The sequence below is a fragment of the Temnothorax nylanderi genome, unplaced genomic scaffold, assembly GCF_030848795.1.
Source record: "Temnothorax nylanderi isolate EJ_2023f unplaced genomic scaffold, tnyl_v1.0 TNYL_tig0004_pilon, whole genome shotgun sequence".
Lineage (NCBI taxonomy): Eukaryota > Metazoa > Arthropoda > Insecta > Hymenoptera > Formicidae > Temnothorax > Temnothorax nylanderi.
Window position 1 is genome coordinate 1007963 of NW_027249066.1, and position 19642 is coordinate 1027604.

The 19642-nt window shown below is 45.3% G+C and overlaps 1 protein-coding gene across 8 annotated transcripts in view; it reads left to right on the forward strand.

The window, feature by feature from the left end:
- Hipk (Homeodomain interacting protein kinase) overlaps positions 1-19642 on the forward strand; it is a 74799-nt gene that overhangs the window by 27706 nt on the left and 27451 nt on the right. Inside the window, exon 1 of one of the 8 annotated variants that reach the window (XM_071707929.1) lies at positions 9457-10621. The exons of 6 other annotated variants lie outside the window; for them this stretch is intronic. The gene's annotated coding sequence lies outside the window, so the exon portion shown is untranslated. Of the gene's footprint in view, positions 1-9456; positions 10622-17833; positions 18144-19642 lie in introns of those variants that run through there. One more of the 8 variants, XM_071707938.1, reaches the window with a different exon arrangement.

Here is a 19642-nt window from a genome sequence, read left to right on the forward strand (position 1 = left end):
CCTGCTCATCACTGACTCATCAGTCCTTTCCAGCTCTCCCTCCTCTCTCCATTGTTCCCGGCAAAGACATACTGCTTAGAAAATTTCTTTTACCTATACCTTCGAAGGATTAGGGACTAGGGATGCTACATCTATATCAGTGTTCGTTCGACTGTCGCAGCGAATGGTGCACTTGAAATTTCAGTTTGGCGAGATTCAAGAATTAAAATCGTATTCTTGATCGTCCTTGTACTGAATTCTCTTACTTGCTTCAAATTGTGGATACGTATAAATAACAGTAAAAAAACAGTTCAAAGAAATAGTGCAAAAAGACTGTAAAAAATAACAATTATTGCAGTGTAGTGAGTGTTTTACATCATATTGTTAAAAATAAGCTTCGACCTATCAATCAAACACATTGATAGAAACTTGACTAGCGAATAGTGCATTAGAATCTTCAGTTCGGTGAAATCCAAGAATTAGGATAATATTCTTGCGTGTGTTTTTACTAAACTCTTACTAACTTGTTTCAAGTACTGAATACAAGTGAAATAGTGTGAGAAATAATAATTATACTGCAGTACGGTGAATGCAATATAGTGTTACACTGCATCGTTAAAAGAAGCTTAATTATCGGTTAGTAAATCAAATACTGTAATTAATAAAAACATGGATAGAAAAAAAAATATGGAAAGATTAAGCAGCTGCTTATCCGCTCCCACATTATTCATCACTCCCGCATATTCTAAAAACAACCAACTCCCCACCCTTTCAGATTTCATGAAGCATCAACGCCATCAGAGCAATTTATCAGGCCAATGTCCACTTTGCCTAAGTAGTATACTTTCCGATTTGACGCCCAATGAAAATAAATATAAAATAAGTAAAAGTTGTCCGAACAATCGGAATAATGAAATAATAATAGCCAGGATTCCGGAAGAGTCCTGGCAAAATATAGTAAGGAATTCCAAGAGAGTGGCATTACCAGCTAGGACTATTAAAATGCCGCGGCGCTGTTTGTTCAGCCCTCTTTTTATAGAATATGAAGAAGTGAAGAGAAGTGAATTTTTAACATCTTATCTGGCATCGAAAAGTCCAAGGGAGAGAAAACGTGCTACGCGATGCGAATACATCAAAGATACATTCATCAATGTACAGTCAAAGAATATACCAGAATGGTCAGGACAGAATCAAGAAAATGCCACGGCAGGCGAATCTTTTACATCAGAGCCCGCACCGAGATCTTTATGGAAGAGAGAAAATGCTACGCGGGGCGAACATTCTAAGTGGAAATGCGTATCAGGATTGAATAAAAAAAGTGCCACGCGTGACGAACCGTTAATATTAGGACAGCGTGCTTTGGAACTTTTTTCCAAGGATGAAAATTCCACAGGTGAAAGTACCATGAGTGTAAAACCTTCGATATTAGGACCACGTGCTTTGGAACTTTTGTCCAGGGATGAAAATTCCACGGGTGACAAATTTTCAATATTAGGACCGTCTGCTTTGGAACTCATGTCCAGAAGTGAAAGTTACAGACAACCTTTAACATCAGCGCTGAAATTTACGTCAAATTTTTGTATCGAGAAAATAATGGCTCGAGATACGCATGTGAGCGACGATTCCGACGATTGTTTAATCATAGACCTGGAGCGATGTACCTCGTCTGAAAATCGGTCCAAGTCCGGAATCGTGAAATATGAGACTCAGAAGAATATCTCTAGGAATGATCATTCTTCTTCGGTAAGAAAAACATCTATTTTATTTAATATTATTTTACGAACTTTTTATTTGCACCTATAACATTTATGACATTTTATATTTATATTTTGGGGCTCGTGTGGTTGATCGTAGTATGGTATGACGACGATGAAGAAGAAGGAGAGGAATGTATGATTGGATGAAACTCGTAGAGAGTCGCATAATATACTATGAGTCTCCACAAGTATATGCCCGCCTCGCTCTTGTTGTCGATCGGGGTAATGAATATTACTGTCGAATTTGTTTATATATTTAAGTCGGCGCGGCCGAGCGCTCGCGAGAAAGCGCGTTTTTACCTGAGCGCGTTTAATTATTGCCATCTTGGTAGGGGCACCATAATATACCTAATATAATGATAAGTCTCATATAAAAATCAGAAAAATCTAGATTCGAAAAGATTCCAACGCCGTTATGACAAACAAGGGGTAATAACAAACAAATAAGAATACGATTTACATATATGTAATCAGAGTTTGATGAAAAGTATTCTTGTTTTGTATAAACCGACAACCACGCATTCTTTACGTGCGCACGCGACTGCTGAGAAATTAACCGACATAGAGAAGGAAAAAGTGGCGCGATTCGAAAGCCGCATAATGTAAAAATACAATACTCGCGAGGAAACAGATAAATGACTTCCCGTCTTATGAAGCGGAAACCTCGACAATCGTCAAGGTAAAAAGTATAATATATGAGTATATTTATTATAAAGAAAAGTTAGAAGAACGAGAACGAGATGGACTAAATTCGGCCACCTCTATCAGTAGAATAGTAGATAATAAAATTATATGCTCTGCACGCGAGTAAGCCGATTAGGTCTATACATATCTAGCGAAACGCGAAACCTTACGTTGATTTGAGAGATATGCCGACAGGAATGGATCTATTTTTGCATGAGCCCCCTTGAGGTTTTTGTTACCGGAAAAGTTTATCGTATAAAATTAATATTTTCAAAATTTTTTACATCATCTTTCGTTGAATCAATGATTTGCTTCTCCGCTTATATAAATTGAAAAAATTCTTCGCACCTTAAGTAAAACGGACTTGAAACTTAATAACTTAGAATTTATTTTGGATTTGTAATTCCTATGTAGCTTCTTAATTAAAAAATTATATCCTTAATTATACTGTAACACTTCTGCATGTATGCTTTCTCTTAGATACACGTATGTCGCACATGCGTTAATGACGCACTAACGGATAATAGAAATATAATCCGGTCGAGAAGAAGTGGAGTGACGGAGCGAAGGAGAAACGGTCTCGAGAGAGAGGACCGTTGACACGTGTGATTACAAGGGCAGGGGGGGGGGGCGATAAAGGAAACGATAACGCAAATTTGTATAGAGAGGTCGAGGCCAAGAAGCAATATTTAGATTAACGAATACAACGACGAAAAAAATAACACGGACAATAAACATAAAGACGAAAAGAAACACGTTTACCTAACAAACACATTCTTATTCGTCTGTTTTTTATTGTTGATTCTTTTATTGCTCTGTCGTTGGAATCGCGATTTGTCGAGTGCGAAAAAAAAGCTCCTTTTTTTATCCATTCTAATTCTTTTTTCCTCTGCATGATTTTTCAAAGTACGCTACACTCTTTTGGCAAAGCTCTTTTCTCAGTGAACGGTCCAGGGCCATTCGAGAAGTAAACCTTCGAGTAAAACAACTTTCAGAGCCCGCAGTAATGTACTTTCACATTTGCGAGACCAAGGCATTGAATCGCTGGAAACTCGTTTCGTATTATGAGAAAGGGAAAGAGGGGGGAAGGAGAAAGAGAGAAGGGAAGAGAAAGGAGACGAAGAGCAAACGGAATGAGGATCGAGAGGAAGAAAAAGAGTGGGATAGGAAAGTAGGAACAGAGGAGGAGAGGAAGTGTTTCGGGTTGACCGTGTTTTTCGTGCATCAACGATTTGTAGATTTCCCGTTGAGAATACCGAGAGTACCGAAAACAAGTCGCCTAGATTATCCGCGCCGAACATAGCGCGAGATAGCGACGATTCTCCTCCGGACGAATGCCGTTTCACACCGAATCGAGGATTTGCCGGATTTACGAGCGAAATCGCACTATTTCGTGCCCGGTCTTCCTCAGCAGTACATACTAGCTGTTGCATGCCGCAACTACTGTCATAATTTTTTTTTAAGATTATTAATATTCTCTTTCTAACAAAAAGTCTTTACAAAAGAAAAAAAGTAGAACGACGTGACAAAATCGTGAGAGAAAACAGTTAAAAGTTTTATGGCTATTAATTGATTGTTACAATTGTTGTTACAAAAAGAGTGTTCGGAGTATTTTACAAATGTGCTGAATTAATCACAAGTGTCAATTTATAAATATATCCTTTTATTTCAATGCTACAAGAATTTTACATTTTTTTATGTACCTAATGCTGATGCAAGCACTCGATTGCAATCAATTCGTTTAAGCTTGATGTGGTTATCCTGAGATCTCGAAATCTTGCTACTAAAAGTATTGTACTAAATATTGGAACTTCTCTCCCGATAAACTTAGTAGTACCGTGTTGTGATGACATGATAAATATAGCCATAATGAACATATAGTGACATTTTTTATGTACTTGACATCGCCGTATCACTTGATTCTCGGAATTTTTCCAAAGATGATTCACTAACAAATAATTTCTTATGATATCATATCAGGACACGTCGTGTTATTTGGATATGATTATTTTAATAAGAATTAACAAAGAATCGCCTTGCTTAAGCGAAGGTCTGTATTCAGGTTCGGTTCTCGTCAGTTGCTCGTAACGAAAGAATCTTCGACTCAGCATATTATAATACTGATAGTCTCGCTTGTCTAATCATCGTCCGACTAAAGCCCGGTCAAGAGGCAATGTTTTACCCTTCTCGATACTTGAAAATATTACGATGCATCTCACTCGTAACTCGTAACATAGCTCGCTACGTTCCTGGCCGTACTTTGGGAACGACGCGACGCCGACCGCCAGCGAACTCCGATATTTAAAGAGCGTTCTGTATTCAACGTCCTCGCGTGGGACACCGAGTACGGTGACCTAGTGACACGCGGAAAATCTTAGCGTCGCGTCGCGCCACACCACGTAATTATCACTGGCCGAGCAGAATTGTCTTGTGATTGAAAAGTTGCAAAAGGCGGACGCGCGCCGATGAGTTTGTGGGCTAACTTGGACGACGATCGAAGGAGAGAAAGAGAGAGATGACGGCATCTCCTTTGGCATAACGCTTTTTTTTTTCAGCTGAAAGAAATCCGCGTGACTAATATCGACAGTCATGCTCTTGATGTCGATAGGTCTCGACTCCGCAGGCAAAAATGCTCACGCGTTCTGACATACGTTTGAAATGTATCATTAAATGTATGTATGGCGCTTTTTGTAAACATATTGACTTGCCTCTTGCGCGACAGAATCTTACGACGATAAAATACAGACACGAGAGATAGCGATATCTCGGAGCGCGATTAAATACGCATTGATCGATGCAAATAGCGCCCGAAATGTAATTTCCTTCGAATGTAAGAGATTTCTGCGTACCGACGAACAGTAAAGTCCTACGATGAAAGTTTCAACTTTCTGAGGAATTCCATTATATATAATTTCTTAAAAATCGATACAATAGGTACAATAGGTCCGAAAATAAAAGAAGACGAATGGCCGAAAATAAAATAAAAATGAAAGTTTTTCAGCTCTGATATATGACATGCAGATACTCGACGAAACTTTGTTGCTTTTAACTTTACTTTTTAACTGTTAAAAGCGACAATAGCAGGTGCTATAGTGACTATGCATATTTGTGCCTTATGAAAATTTGACTTTAAACGTTGCCGTCGACAACGTACTGATTCAAAGTCCATTCGTATATCCATTGCAGTAATGTTTGTTTTTTGAATTTTTTTCATAAAAATGCAATGTGAGCAAGGATGACTTGGAAATACAAGAGTAGCTAGCCTCATTTATCTTAAAAGTACGTTGTAATTAATATTATAATAATCCGATTCTCTCCAGTTTTTACACAAAAGCTTTCGGATTAGGGTAGGGTTCGTAGAAAGTCTCTTTGTTCAAATATTTCCAGGAAACACTGGGAGAAACGAAGGAAAAGGAAGGTTTACAGCGTTTAGGTATTATATTATTTCTATATCCATTCCGCATATAGCGAAAAAGAAAAATAGCATTCTCGTTATTTTTGCCTGTGTCGAAATTTTTAAAATTTGACTTTAGATTCTTCGTCAGTTTCTCCATTAGTGATGGCCGTTTAGTCAACGTCAGGTAACAAATTTGATTCAGGAATCGTCGTCGTCGTCGTCGTCGTCGTCGTGGCTGAGATACAATTATTGCGGATTGTTAAAGATGGGGCTCGCGGTTTATTGCCTAAAATTATTCGCGTGTGGGGTCGGAGAGTCCCCGCACTCGCACGGTTCCGGCGTGCACCGAATTAGAAGTATTTCGCGCCGGCTGTCTTTATATTGGCACTGACACGCCGCGTGCTCTCGAAGATCCGGTTTCACTTGGCTCGCAGGCGGGAAGATATTCCGCGACGCGGGTGCGAAGCCGATTCGAGATTTCTTATTATATTGTCACTTCTCACGGCGCGTAACGTGGCGGCAAGTTATACGCGGGCGTATAACGAGATATGAAATTACGCCAGTACCGAAAAGATAATCTCGGATAAGCTAAAAAAGGTCCCTGAGCCACTCGAAAGTCAAACCGATCAACCAAATTTCTTTTTCCACAAATTGCTTGTTCTAAATTTCTTAATTTTAATACCGAAGCATGCGATTTACAATTTCATTAGTTTCTTTCTGCTTTTTATTTAATAGTCGATCTCACAGGGTACGTTAGGGTTCAGCTACACATACTTGGAGTTGTCGAGCAAAAGAATCGTTGGTTGTGCGGGGAAGAGAGTAATAAGAACGGTTAGATATCCTTTATCGCTGTCCTGTAGTGTCCTGTATATGCTTCCAAAAGATACGGATCCTGGGGCTTTATGTTTCTTGAGCTAAGAATCTAAGAAGAAAAGAGGATGAGTCTCATAAGCCTGCTACAAACACTGGGCTGGAATTGACTTACAAGTTTCGAAAACCAGTGGAGTCACAGAGCAAACATGGTTAAAATTTTATTCGAACAATAGATAACAAATAGAAAAGTCAAAGCATAGTTCATTCGTAAATGACAAGTAAATTCTTATTCGGTTAACAATTTATTCGATTAAACAATAATTTAAATAAATTTTTATCTAAATAATTATTTGAGAGAGAGAGAGAGAGAGAGAGAGAGAGAGAGAGAGAGAGAATAATATATAAATACTTGTTATCTATTTATATGGATAATACTACCGTACCGAATAACATTATATGTTATAATATTGTCATATTAAGAGATATTGTCAAATAATATAATAATTCAAACGAATGACGATTATTTATATATTATATCTACTAATAGTAGTATTAATAAAATTATTGCACATTTTTTGTTAGAAATGTTTTCTTTTCAAAACATATTAGAAAATATGTTTGACAAAAAAAGCAAAGCAAATTCAATATAATCGTCAGAAAATTAAATTACATACCTATGACTATATTAATGCTCATAAAGGATACATATAGTAATTTAAATCTTTTCATGCAATTAACACGAATAACGAATAATATAGAATAAATAATACAAATAAAATTGTAATAAAACAGATAAAATTGCAATAAAATAACGAACTAAATAAAATTTTATTCGAATAATGCCATCTCTATCACAAACAAATTTCTAAGAGCTGATGTTAGGGGCTGACTTATTGTCAGAGTTTTACCCGCCATAGCTATTACTGTTACTATTGTTACTAATAGTGCCGATCGATTTTCTTCTGAGAAGTTCGTATAAGATATATCGATTGTATAATTGTATAGAAATGAAACACTAATAATTCCAAGAATTAATTTTTATTCCGTACAATGGTGGACAATATGTAACAAACGAATATTATAGACATATTTTCACACGATATTTATTATTTTTCTATATGCACGTTCAATATATGTGGCTTTTCATCCAAAATCTAGATATTGTATATTTATTTATTTATTTATTGGCATCTGGTTGGCTTCTCTTTTTATGAGTATCGAGGCGAATGGAATCTTTTCGACTCGTGTCGATCGATTGCTTCTGTTCAATTTAGTATTACACGCTAAATCGCGCGAAGGTTGTTTTTAAATATACCGTACGTTGCGCAGCAAGAAAAAAGTTTTTCACGAAAGAACTCCGAGAGAGTTAACGTCATATACATTATTATAAATCACGTCACTAGAGCGGGGATAAAAACCGTATGTCCGTTATATTTAGCCGAAGTATTTGCACCCGACTCTCGAAGAGACACGCTTGCTCGTCGGCATGTTTTATATTGTTTAAACCCAGTTTTTAAATCGCGATCGAGTCTGACGCAATCGCGTGAAAGTGCTTAGGACGCTTGAAATTTTACTCGTCCTCGCTCCGGTCTCACAAGCGCGATTATAAATCGCCGCTCCGGCCCCCTGGCGTAGGCCTATTGTTTTCGTACTTTTTCGTATGAGAATCAGCTCGACATGGCGCGGGCGCGTCGCGGTACGGCGCGGCACGGCGCGCGGCGCGAAAGGAGAATGGAAACCACCGACGGTGGAAACTGTTACGCTCGTGCTCTATATAGCGACGTCGAAGCCAGCATTGCGAAAACTCGACACAACGTTGATGAGCGAACCGTGAAAACGCAGAGTTAAAATCTATATTTTCCGCGGGGAGGAGTAACGCCCGCGCCGTAGCCATTTTCGAATCGACGCTTTTCTTTCTCGCGAAACTTTGGAGTTTCCAAGAATCGAGCTGTCGAAATATCACCCTTTTGTCATGTCCGCGCAATCTTGCGAGGTATACGCGTTTAGTTGTTTTTCAGAGTTAGTCGAGGACGAGCTCCGTTCGACGGAAATATAGATCGAAAGATGTCCACGTGTTGAAAACGGAGAGCGGTGATAAAAGATAAGGCGTGGATTACCGAAGCGATAATAGATAATCCACGGATTTCTCTTTTATTATATCCTTAAGCGTTTTTGTGGCTGAGAGAACATATATATATATATATATATATATATATATAAAGATGCGATAAATCGGAGATTACGAGATATAAAACATCTGAAAAATTTCTTACGCGACTATGCCCAGATACTCCTCGTGTGGGCTCGAGAAATTCAACGAAAATTTCCGGATTCCCATTCAAATAAACAAGCTGTACAATTAAAGTTATTTATCGCACGGGCATAAACGTATACGACTCGGTTATAAAACGTCTTGTTTACGCGCGAGGCGAATTTCGGGCGGAAGTCATCAGTCTCGGATCGGCTCGCCGATCCGCGAACGGAGAGAGGGGAAATAAAATAGAAATCTATCGCGCGAGCGAAGAAAAGTCGCGGGTTTCCGCCGCGACTTTCGAATCGAGGAAATCCAATCGTCACGAAATAGAACGCCCGGACGCGTCTGATTGCGAAACGCGATCGTTTTGCTATCCTACCTCAAAGAAGACGAGGCGAGTCGCGATCGCGATTTCGATAGAGGGGGTGCCGCGGACGCCCGCGGTTGATCCGACACTGCCGGCGGATTCGTGCTTCGTGCGGCGACGGAAATTGCCGACTGCGTCCCGTCGGTCCCGTCCCGTCACGCGGCAGTTGACTCCATCCAGTCCATCCATCCCAGATCCCAGCCCGATCGCGGTCACCCGTCGCGGTAGTGCGACTAGTGCGAGTAGTGCGTGGTGGAGCGCGATTTGCAACGGATTGACAGCAGTGGCGACTGCGTCGCGTCGCGACGTATACTCGTAATAAGCGGAAGGAGGACGAGAGGAAAACGCGAGAAAGAGTGTGTGCGTGTGTGTGTGTGTGTATGTGTGTGTATACGAAGGAAAGAAAGGGACGTGGAGGTTACGTTGGGACGAGATCGTACGCCGTCGGGGCTGATCGAGACAGCTCGCCGCGAAAATAGGACGACGTGGAGCAGCCTCGCGAACGAACGTTGACGACACGCTCGCGGACGACGGCACCGCTCGCTGCGTGGAACGATGTACGTGACAGAGATGGAACGTGCGGAAAAGTGGCGAAAACCGTAAAGGTGGTGGCGCAGTGCCGTGCACGTCGGTGGCGATAGTAGGCCGTAGCGGCGGCGGCGGCGGCGGCGGCGGCGGCGGGGGCGGCAACGACGACGGCGACGGCGGCGACGGCGAGGACGGGAACAGCAGTGGTGGTAAACGGTGACAGTGACAGTTGTGGCGCGGTGACGGCGCGGAAGCGCTCCGATGGTACTTCGGTGAGCGGCCGCGAGGCGGTAGAGGAGCGGAGGTACGCGACGCTGCGTGTTGCGTGCACGCCGGCCCGGCGGCGGCGGCAGTGGTGCTGTGCGCGCGTGTTGGTGCGACACGCACTTGCTCGGCGGGGCCGCGTCTCGTCCTCGTCGCCGTCGTCGTCGTCTCGCTCCGTCCTACTGACCGCGCGTCATCATCAGGCGGCGCGGTCGTCGTCGCCGTCGTCGTCGTCGTGGTCGGCTTCGTCGTCGTTTCTCGCTCGCACGCCCGCCCGCGACGAGCACGAGCCGCCCGACGGCAGCAGCGGCTCCTGTCCCCCACCGCAACGCGCCGCCGCCGTCGTCGTCGTCGTCGTCGCCGTCGTTCCTCTCTCAGTCGCTCTCGCCGGGGGCCACCGCACCGAAGGCGTCCGCGCGACGAGCCAGACCAGCCGCTACGCAAGATGGCTGTATGTCGCTGACGGGAGGCCGACAAACCGGACAGGGGTACAGACAGCCCGCGGATAAGCGGAACATGCGGCTACGTGACCGTCGGGCCCGTCCCTGAAGAGAGAGACACTGGCCAAGAAGCGAGAGGTGAGCGAGGGAGTGTGTCTCTCTGTGTGTGTGTTTGTGTGTCTGCGCCAATGTTTGCGTGCGAGTGAGTTTCTCTACCGTTTCTCGCCCTCTCGCCGTCTGCCTTCTCGCAAATGGATTTTCTTTACTTTTCGTGGGTCGCCCGTCTCCGTCGGGCAGACGTTTTTCCACGATTGTTTGTTCTCTCGCTCGCCCCGCTCCTTTTTCCGTCTCGTTCGCTTCTTTTTTTTTTCTTGTCGGAGCCTACTCCGGAAAACGACCCTCGCCGGCCTCGCCGAGTCGCGACAGTCTCCTCGACGTGACAGGTCGAATAAACGGAATAAACGGAGTAAAACGTCCGTTCCTGGCCCCCTATATACGGGCGACGAGCGAGCGAGCCATACGTGGACTCTACCGAGCGGCGCGACGAGCAAAAATACACGGACACGTACACGTACGCACCCCGTCGCCGCGTACGAAAAGTGTAAACAAGTTAAGAGTCTCTCCTCGTCCTGGGTATCTTCTTCTTCAATGACGTCGGCCGCGCCGCTGGTCTTCACAACTTGGCGATAACAACGTATCTCGCTTTCTCTTTCTCTCTCTGTCTTTCTCGCGTGAGGCTGTCCGTGCTTTCCCCTCCCCCTCTCTCTCTCTCTCTCTCTCTCTCTCTCTCTCCAGGGCCGAAATTCGCTCATCATTGGGTATCTTCCACGACGACGTGGAATTACGACCGCGTGCTCTTATCTCCGCGAAGTTTTCGCGCATCGATAACGACCTGTCCCGCTGTCTCTTCTCCTTTCTCCCTTATCCCCGTTACCATTCCTCTCGCATCCGCAAATACCCTCGTCCCCTCTGGCCCCCGTTCTCCTCGCTCTATCTCTCTTTCTCTCTCCCCGGCGTACGTCTGCGTGGCTGGCAGTCTATCAGTGTCTGCACTTTGTCGGTCCGCACTTTCCCCCGTACCAGGCTCCGTCCCGTCGATTGAATGGCTCCTACTGTGGCTCCCATTCTATACGTGCGTGCCATACAATCGCGGAATGGGAAACCGAGACCCTGGAAACATCTGTCGCGCGCGGCCGACCGGAGGCCGACCTAACCTCCAAAACTCGCGCGCGAGAGAGAGAGAGAGAGAGAGAGAGAGAGAGACCCATTATCGTCGCCGTCGTCGACGTGTGCGTCTTATTTTTGAATCGCCGTCCGCGAGCAGCCCGAAAAGCGTCGCGACGCGTTATAACTCACTTGGAACGGAGAACCGTCCGCGCGGACGATTTTTAAGCTGCGCATTCGCGCGATAAGTTTAGCTTCGTCGAAGGAGTTTCTCGCTCTCATTGTCAGTCGTCTCCTCGAGATAAATCGACTCCCCCCGGGTCTCTCCGTTCTCCTGGCGGCGCGCTTTCTCACGCCTCGTATCTCGCGCCGCTCGGAGCTACGCGAGAACGCGCGATAAACGGCGCGGCGAGGGGAGCGGAGCCACGAAAACGGTGCGTGTGGCTTCCGCGGAATGACCGGTGGGCTCTCCCTCGTCGACGTCGATCGGTTCGACGTAATCTGGAAGAAATCGCGAGGGCGCGTCGCCGGTGCCGAAATGGGCGTAACTGCGTTTAAGAAACTTCTGTCATCGGTATCATGAATTATTCACAGTTTTTGCCGCTGCCCTGCCTTCTCTCTTTCTCTCTCTCATTCATTCACTCGGAGATAATTATTAGAGATAAACGTGGGCTTTTACGGTTTTCCCTGCGTGAAAATGTACGCGCGACGGAAGTGATTTCGAATACAGAACCTTTTCTCGGCGCGACATCGAATTTCAAATCGTTGCCGACAACGCCGTTCTCCATGCACACGTCCCGCGCGTCCGCGCTCCTCCGCGCAACGCAGTTCCTTACATACTTAAATATTAACCGCGGATATCGACGGCGAGGCATGAATAACCCGATCGTGAATCGTCAGCCGGAGCAGCGAGACTTATGACTTTTCCACGTAGATATGATTAGAGCCCGGCTTTAAAACGCGAGTCGTCGGCTGACGCATTCTCCTCCACCTTCGTCTTATTCAATTTGCACCGCTGTATTCCGATCCGCGCGTAACCGATCGTTGCCTCGCGCGTCGCGAGCATCGCGTGTAAAATCGCAAATATACGTATATCGCGAGCGAGACGGATTCCGACTGTCCGGTATGGTATCCCTCGGTCGCGCGTTTCTGTCCTCGCGGGGAAAATCCGATTACCGTGACGTCGCTGTATTTCGTCGTTTTACGTTCTCGTTTTTACGTTCGGTTAGCCCGTCGAAACATCTGTCGCTCGCCGCCGCGCCGCGCGCCGGTCGGCGTAACCAGCCGCGTCGCGGTCATCTTTCTGGATCGCGATTTTTCCTCTCGCCGTCACGCTATCGCTCGCGATTGCCGGCGCTCGGAACGTTGTCCTCCTCCTCGTCGGGCCTCCACACACGTCCGTCGACGGTGGTTGTTGAACCGAGCGTTGTACGCGCGCACGTACGCGACATGCACGTACAAACGCACGGACGCACGCACGCACGAGCATCGAATTGACGTGTCTGCGTATCCGGCTCCGAAGTTATAGTATCCTGGTAAAAATGTATCGAAACTCGCGCGATGGATATATATTCGTATGTAACATTTATTTTCCTCACATGTATATGTACATACGTATGTACCGCACGTACGCGCGCTTTATATGTATCCACGCTCGAGATGGTTTCGTCATCGTCACGGGATAATCGAACAACTCTGCGATCGGATCTGGGCCGTGTGGCGTATATATATCGGCGAGAAACCGCTCCATATCCCGACGTGTACGCGTGTGTTGATTTTTGGGCACACCCCGTATATGCGCGCGGCTGGGTAGTTTCCATCGAGCACACACGGGCATTCAGTGCTCCGACCGTTCCGATGCGGGCATATCTCCCTGTACCTGGCCATTAGCATGGAGAGAGCCCCGTCGCCCTTCGTTTTCGGCGATGGCCATTGTCCTGGACGTAGTATAGACTCGGGGGTTTCGGGTCCAGTCTCCGTTGCTGCGCGCCGGAATGCGCTCGGGGAGTGCTCCCAGCCGAGCGCCGTAATTAGCAATTTTGCGAGGAGGCAGGCCTGAATTCGGTAAGGGCTTATATCGATTCGCTCGGCCGGCGCGGCGGCTTACGTTTAATTCGGGCGTAATTCGCCTCGGGTTTTGGCAGCTCGTCGTACCGTTGTTTCCTTCCTTACCCATCCTCCCCCGCGTTAAAAGCGTGGGGGGAAAACAAAGTTGTTTCGCACCCGAAAGAGACGGCTCGCTGTCGCCAAATGTCGATCAGACTCCCCCGCCACAGCGGCAAAGAAAACCCTGCAGAGAGCTTTTTATCATCGCTTGTGATACCAATCGCTATTTATCGCCTTCTCGAGCCTTCTCAAAAATCGAACGAATATCTCCAATTGTAAACCGCGAAATCGCACATACCATTGTATCTGCTTGTCGAGTCGATGATTGCTGAAACGGCTTTAATTGTACTCTTATTCGTTCAGTGGCACGTTTTACGACGTGATGGTATAACGATTCCGCGGAGTCGTGCGCGAGATACGATCGTGGCCAAAGCGCGGAATTTTTCATGTGTGCGTGTGCCACATTTCAAAACTGACTACGCTGTTTGGAACGGCTCGCTGCGAACGTGCGTATTTCGCAAACGCAGCTCGCTCGAATGCGGCGCGTCAAGTCCCCCGCCATTTGGAAAATGCGAACACACACGAGTGGCTTCTCGTGGAGAATCATCCGCGGGCTCGGACTCTTCCCTCTGAATTAAACCGTTTACGACGTATTTTGTTTGATATTTTACTTTGCATCGCGCTCGAAACGACCGGTAGCTTATTCGCCTACTTTGCATACACATGTTAATTTCCATAGCGACTGGCGACGACGTTGACCCTACGATCTATATGGAAATCTTTCTTAATCCTCGAAATTCTCTCGGTCCTCCTTGATCCTCGAGGAAAAGACAGATATATAATAGAAAACCTACGTACCTCCATGTTCCGAGCCGTATGATTTTTTGTTGCCGCCTGACGGGCAGCAGGCACACAAAATTATAGCCGGGGGCCTTCTCTCGGGGCCCATTACCTGAAATCACAGGTAATAACCGAGTATTCAATTCAATATCTATTACACGGACGATGTTTTGAATACCCATTAGTTGGCTGCACAAATGGGGAAAGTGCTTCGAATGATGACAGTACTATGAGTACTGTATACATCCTATGATCGTTCCACGCGAAATACAACAATGCATTACGTTATTTTATTTTACATTACTTTTCAGATGCATACCCGTGAAGCACTGTTTCCTAGTTACTTTAGACCGCGTATTCGTGTAACATCTCAGACGATTAGGTATCAGCATAATATAATTACTAGCCAAAACTAACAGAGCATGCCAGTAAATTGAAGCAAATTTAAACATTTTACTTGCGAGTTTCACCAATTGTGAGGTCAACAATTACTTTTTCGAATTGAAAAGTTTCTTCGTCAAAAGGTGGATTGTAAAGAAATACGATGGAACGATATATACAAGGTTTTGTAGTCTCGACTAAAGTTTCTTTTTTCAGTTTGGCTTGGTCCTTTGCCCTCTCTTTCTCTCCATCTTTCCTCTCTTTCTTTCTTTCTTTCTGTTGGCCTTTTTCGTGCGAACCTCACTATACACACGTTATACTATACATGCGCGGGCATTTCAGGACACACGTTGCCTGTCCGTTAGAGCATTTTTGTGCAGGCTGTTCTCCTTCACGGGGATATACACGTGTGAGTGCGTCGAACCTACGCACACTCGCGCATTCGTGTCGGAGTAACGTTGCACCGTGCACCGGCTGGTAAGCCGGTGACACGTCACGTCGCCGAGGGAATGCATTTTACCACGAATTTTAGCTGCATAAGTCTATCTGCTAAGATTGGCGACTGTCCAAACGTTAATAACGTCAATTTTGCTTCAACGCGCGTTGAAAAATGCACATTCTCATGAAAACTATCGAGATTTTTTTAGCTTGACGCGCCTAGCGTAATTACATTCGATTAAATTATATCATTTAAGGTGCGGTGAAATCATCGATAACACTAATATTATTAACACTATGAGTAATTGTTTTATAAATTCCCGTTTCTAAAATACAGATATCGAAACTCTCTCTCTCTCTCTCTCTCTCTCTCTCTCTCTCTCTCTCTCTCTCTCTCTCTCTCTCTCTCTCTCTCTCTCTCTCTCTCTCTCTCGGAGAGATTTTATATTTTATGTACTAAAATACCTTTGTTTATACTGTCGGTTCGCCTTTGTTACGCGAAAGCCCGGATTCCGATGTTTCGACTCCGTAAGTTTCGGTTTGCGAAAAAGCGTAGAGAATTCTTTTGACAGACATCGAAAATGTTTCAGAACATAGTAGTAGTGGTAAATTGTATCTTCGTATTCTTGATACGCCCTAGAAGCCCGCACCGGAAGAAAGGATATCCTTTTTCGAACCGTAATGACGCACCCCGACGTAATGTTTCCCCTCCCATAATATTCCACGTTAACTCATGCTCGGCTCCGCAGACCATTATTACCGGGCGGAAGGTTTTCTTAACTTTCCCCCCCGTCCGCAATGATCCGTGCCGCCTTCGTTCGAAATTCACCGCGGCAAATATACGTCGACGAAAGTGTCCTCTCCTGTTGTCAGGAGGTGGGCTGTCTTTCCATCGTCCGAAGGAGTTTGATCGATATATAAATATCGTTCGGTTGCGGGTGGGGTCTCGTCACAAAATCGCACGATGTGGCGTTCGATCGACGGGCACACAGCGCGTACAGCGAATACGAGAATGAAAACCGGAAGTAATAGGGGAGCGAGCAAACGTGGTTTTTTGTAAAAAAAAATATATATATATTTTTTTTTCCTCAAGACGTGCGAATCCTCTCATATTTGTCGCTCGAATAGGTAGCGCGTATTTTTTTTCGACAGGAGAGATTGACGTCATAAGGACGCGCGCGTGGCCTTCCCCATTGTGTGTTAATCCGTGTAACAATTGCTTAATCGCCATCGACCTGTTGGCGCTTTGCGTCTTTTCCGCGAAAAGCTGCAGGTTTGTGCTTCGGCGCGCATCTTGCGTAATAATAACGAGCCCGACGATTTATTCCGCGCGCGGCCGCACGTTTATTTGCGCAAGGGTGGGTTTACATAAAAATTATAATTAGACCCCGCGAAGACGATATATCGATGAATGCGAAACCTTTAACCGGCGCGGTGCACGCGAACGCGAGACACAAAAGTCGTCGCCGGCCGCCTCGCGACGCGCCGCGATATAACGATATCTGTTCGTTCACGCGAAACGGCTTTGATTAAGCTTTAATGAACGCGGTCGCTTTCTCAAAATAGAACGTTCGAATTACCGCAACCTGTTTCTACGTTCTCCAGTCGAACGTTGAAATGTTTAATGATTAAGAAGACCTACAAGCTAGCTAGAAACCTGGAGCGTTACTCACCGAGGAAGAACCGAGAGAGCGCAAAGTTCTTTAAAGATATAATTAAAGTCGTTATCTCTAGACCGTTTTAAGCCCATATTTTTTCACGCGGATTACACACTGCAAAGTCCACGGCTTTCCGTAGATAACGCGTATAATTTCTGTTTCTTAAAAAAGTACAAGCTTAAGACGATTTGGAATGCATATCATGGGCAACTGCGTCACCGATACGCAGATACGCAGATACGCGCGCCGCGCGCGCGCGGGTCTTTATCAGAAGACCCGGTAGAACCACAAGGGGATTAACATTGCGCGCGGTCACATTTGCATTTAGGCGCGACGCGCGACGTTTTGTATTTACGGCGCACTGTTCGCAGAAGGATTACATTCCGCTCCCTCGATTGTTGGCCGATGCCGTTGCGCAAATGAAGCCTAACGCACCAAACGTCCAATTTGTCGGCGAAACTTTTGCCGCGCGGAAGATTGCCGGTTATAAATACGGTGCGTAACCGTCGGACGTTTATGGCCGCGATACTAGACGCTAATTTACAACAGCCGTGGCTTAAAGCCTCGCTTGGCGCGTAGCGCGAGGAATTAATGTAATATCGCGATTACAAGAGAGCCGCGGCGCGACTCTCCCGCCGCGTCACGTGTCTGATTTTAGTCGTTTCTCGAGCGATGCGTCGCGTCGCGTCGCGTCGCGTCGCGTCGCGTCGCGTCGCGTTGCGTTGCATTGCAATATCGATGTTTCCGTCGCGCGACGATACACGCTCTCCCATCGATAAGTACTACGCTCCGCTCGGTCACTTTTAAAAGCGACTTCTCGCAGATGTGTCGCGGTACATATTGATTATGTGCTATCAACGTATACGCGGGGTGGATGCATCAGTGAATGACCGGTCACCGGTGCATGACCGCTGAATCTTTACGCTCACTTCTCTGGTGGTCACGTGAGATAACATGATTCCGTCTGTCCAAGATGCCAATACGATCGCTGCCGGTTGTTACTTGCTATACGGGATGCGGACAAAATTTTGCCGTTACCGGAGAGAGAACGATTTTTTACGAACGAGTGGAAAGTATGAGATATATATATCTTCTTTTTCTCATGTACTTTTCGCGAATGCCGAGGAATATATATCCGCGTGCTTCTCGGAAATACGTAAATAAACGTACACGTACGCACGCGTTATTACGCACACGCCGCGAATACCGTATGAGGAGCGTATTCTCCCGCTGATTTTGCAGCGTCCTATATTAAGCACTTCCTACGCATTCACGTGGCGCAGCAACCTAGAAAAGTGACATCTTTAAAAATGGATAACCTTTTTATCATATATCGTAGGCGGCGGTTTTTCCTAGCGATACCGCGGGTGTTTTTCTAAAGATAAACTCGGGTATTCTTTCAGTTTTCTCCCCGGTGTCTCTTTTTGCGATATTCATCGGAGTGCACTGCCGGGAATCCGAAGCCGCGACAAACGAGTTCCGACGGGGCAGTTCGGTATTGCTAAATATCGCTCTCGTAACGATTTTTTGAAAAATATTACCGTATACACTGTAAATCTGTCGTCGCGCCTAGAGAGATTAACGCGTTATTTGTGTCCCGTTTGTATACGTTTGATTCGCCATAAAGCGCAAGCAGCTGAACGTATCTATACATACAGGATGTTTTAAAAGTTCTTACAAAATGAAAACAAAGCCTTTACAAACGTGAAGATAAATTTTGTCTTGAAAATTTGATGAGTAAATCAATTCAAATTATTTATTATTATTATATTTATTATAAAAAATTAAGAAGACATTTCTGCCTCCGTTTTCTAATAATTTTAAGGAGACTTGGGGAAGGGAGAAAGAGAGGGATAACGAAAATTGTACTCTCCTAAAAAATCGCCAGGTAGAACTGCCAGTAATCGGCATATTCTTACCGTTGCGTCGCACTTACTTCTGCGTCACCTTGTATATGTCGTGAGTCCATCAAGACGGTCAGGACGCGCAACCGGTCACTCGAATTTCGCTGTTACTTGGCTACCTCGCAATTTTGACACGAAAGTTTTCGCCGTTCGGCGAGCAAGCTCGGATTTCCCCGTTCATCAATCGATCGGCTTGACTCATCGCGCGGAATATAAGCGCGCGCGATGCGATGCATACCTACGTGTACCCCGCTCGTACACGAACGCGCGGCATATACACGGATTACGGGAGGTGCAGGGGCCGCTACAGGGTGACGCAAAGTTTCGTTACTTTTACTCGAGGCTGAGTCACCGTGACGCGACCTGATGAATTACCCCGAACACATTTCCAACGAGTTCCACGGAGCGCTGCTTATTATTTCGCTGAAACGGATTACCGCGATTTTTATTTGTATTCGTATACACGTCCCGCATGCCCGCGCTTTATACAACGTTGAGCAAAATATACGGATAATATATCGTTATACGCCTCGTGTGTCAGTCTTGCTTTTTATTTTTTTAAAAGTTTATTATTCTGTACTTAAGAGTTGATTCTCCAAAGCAGCTAAACCAATTAGTAATTAAACAAAGTTCCACTGAATATATGAATGTGATACCGTTATTAATTT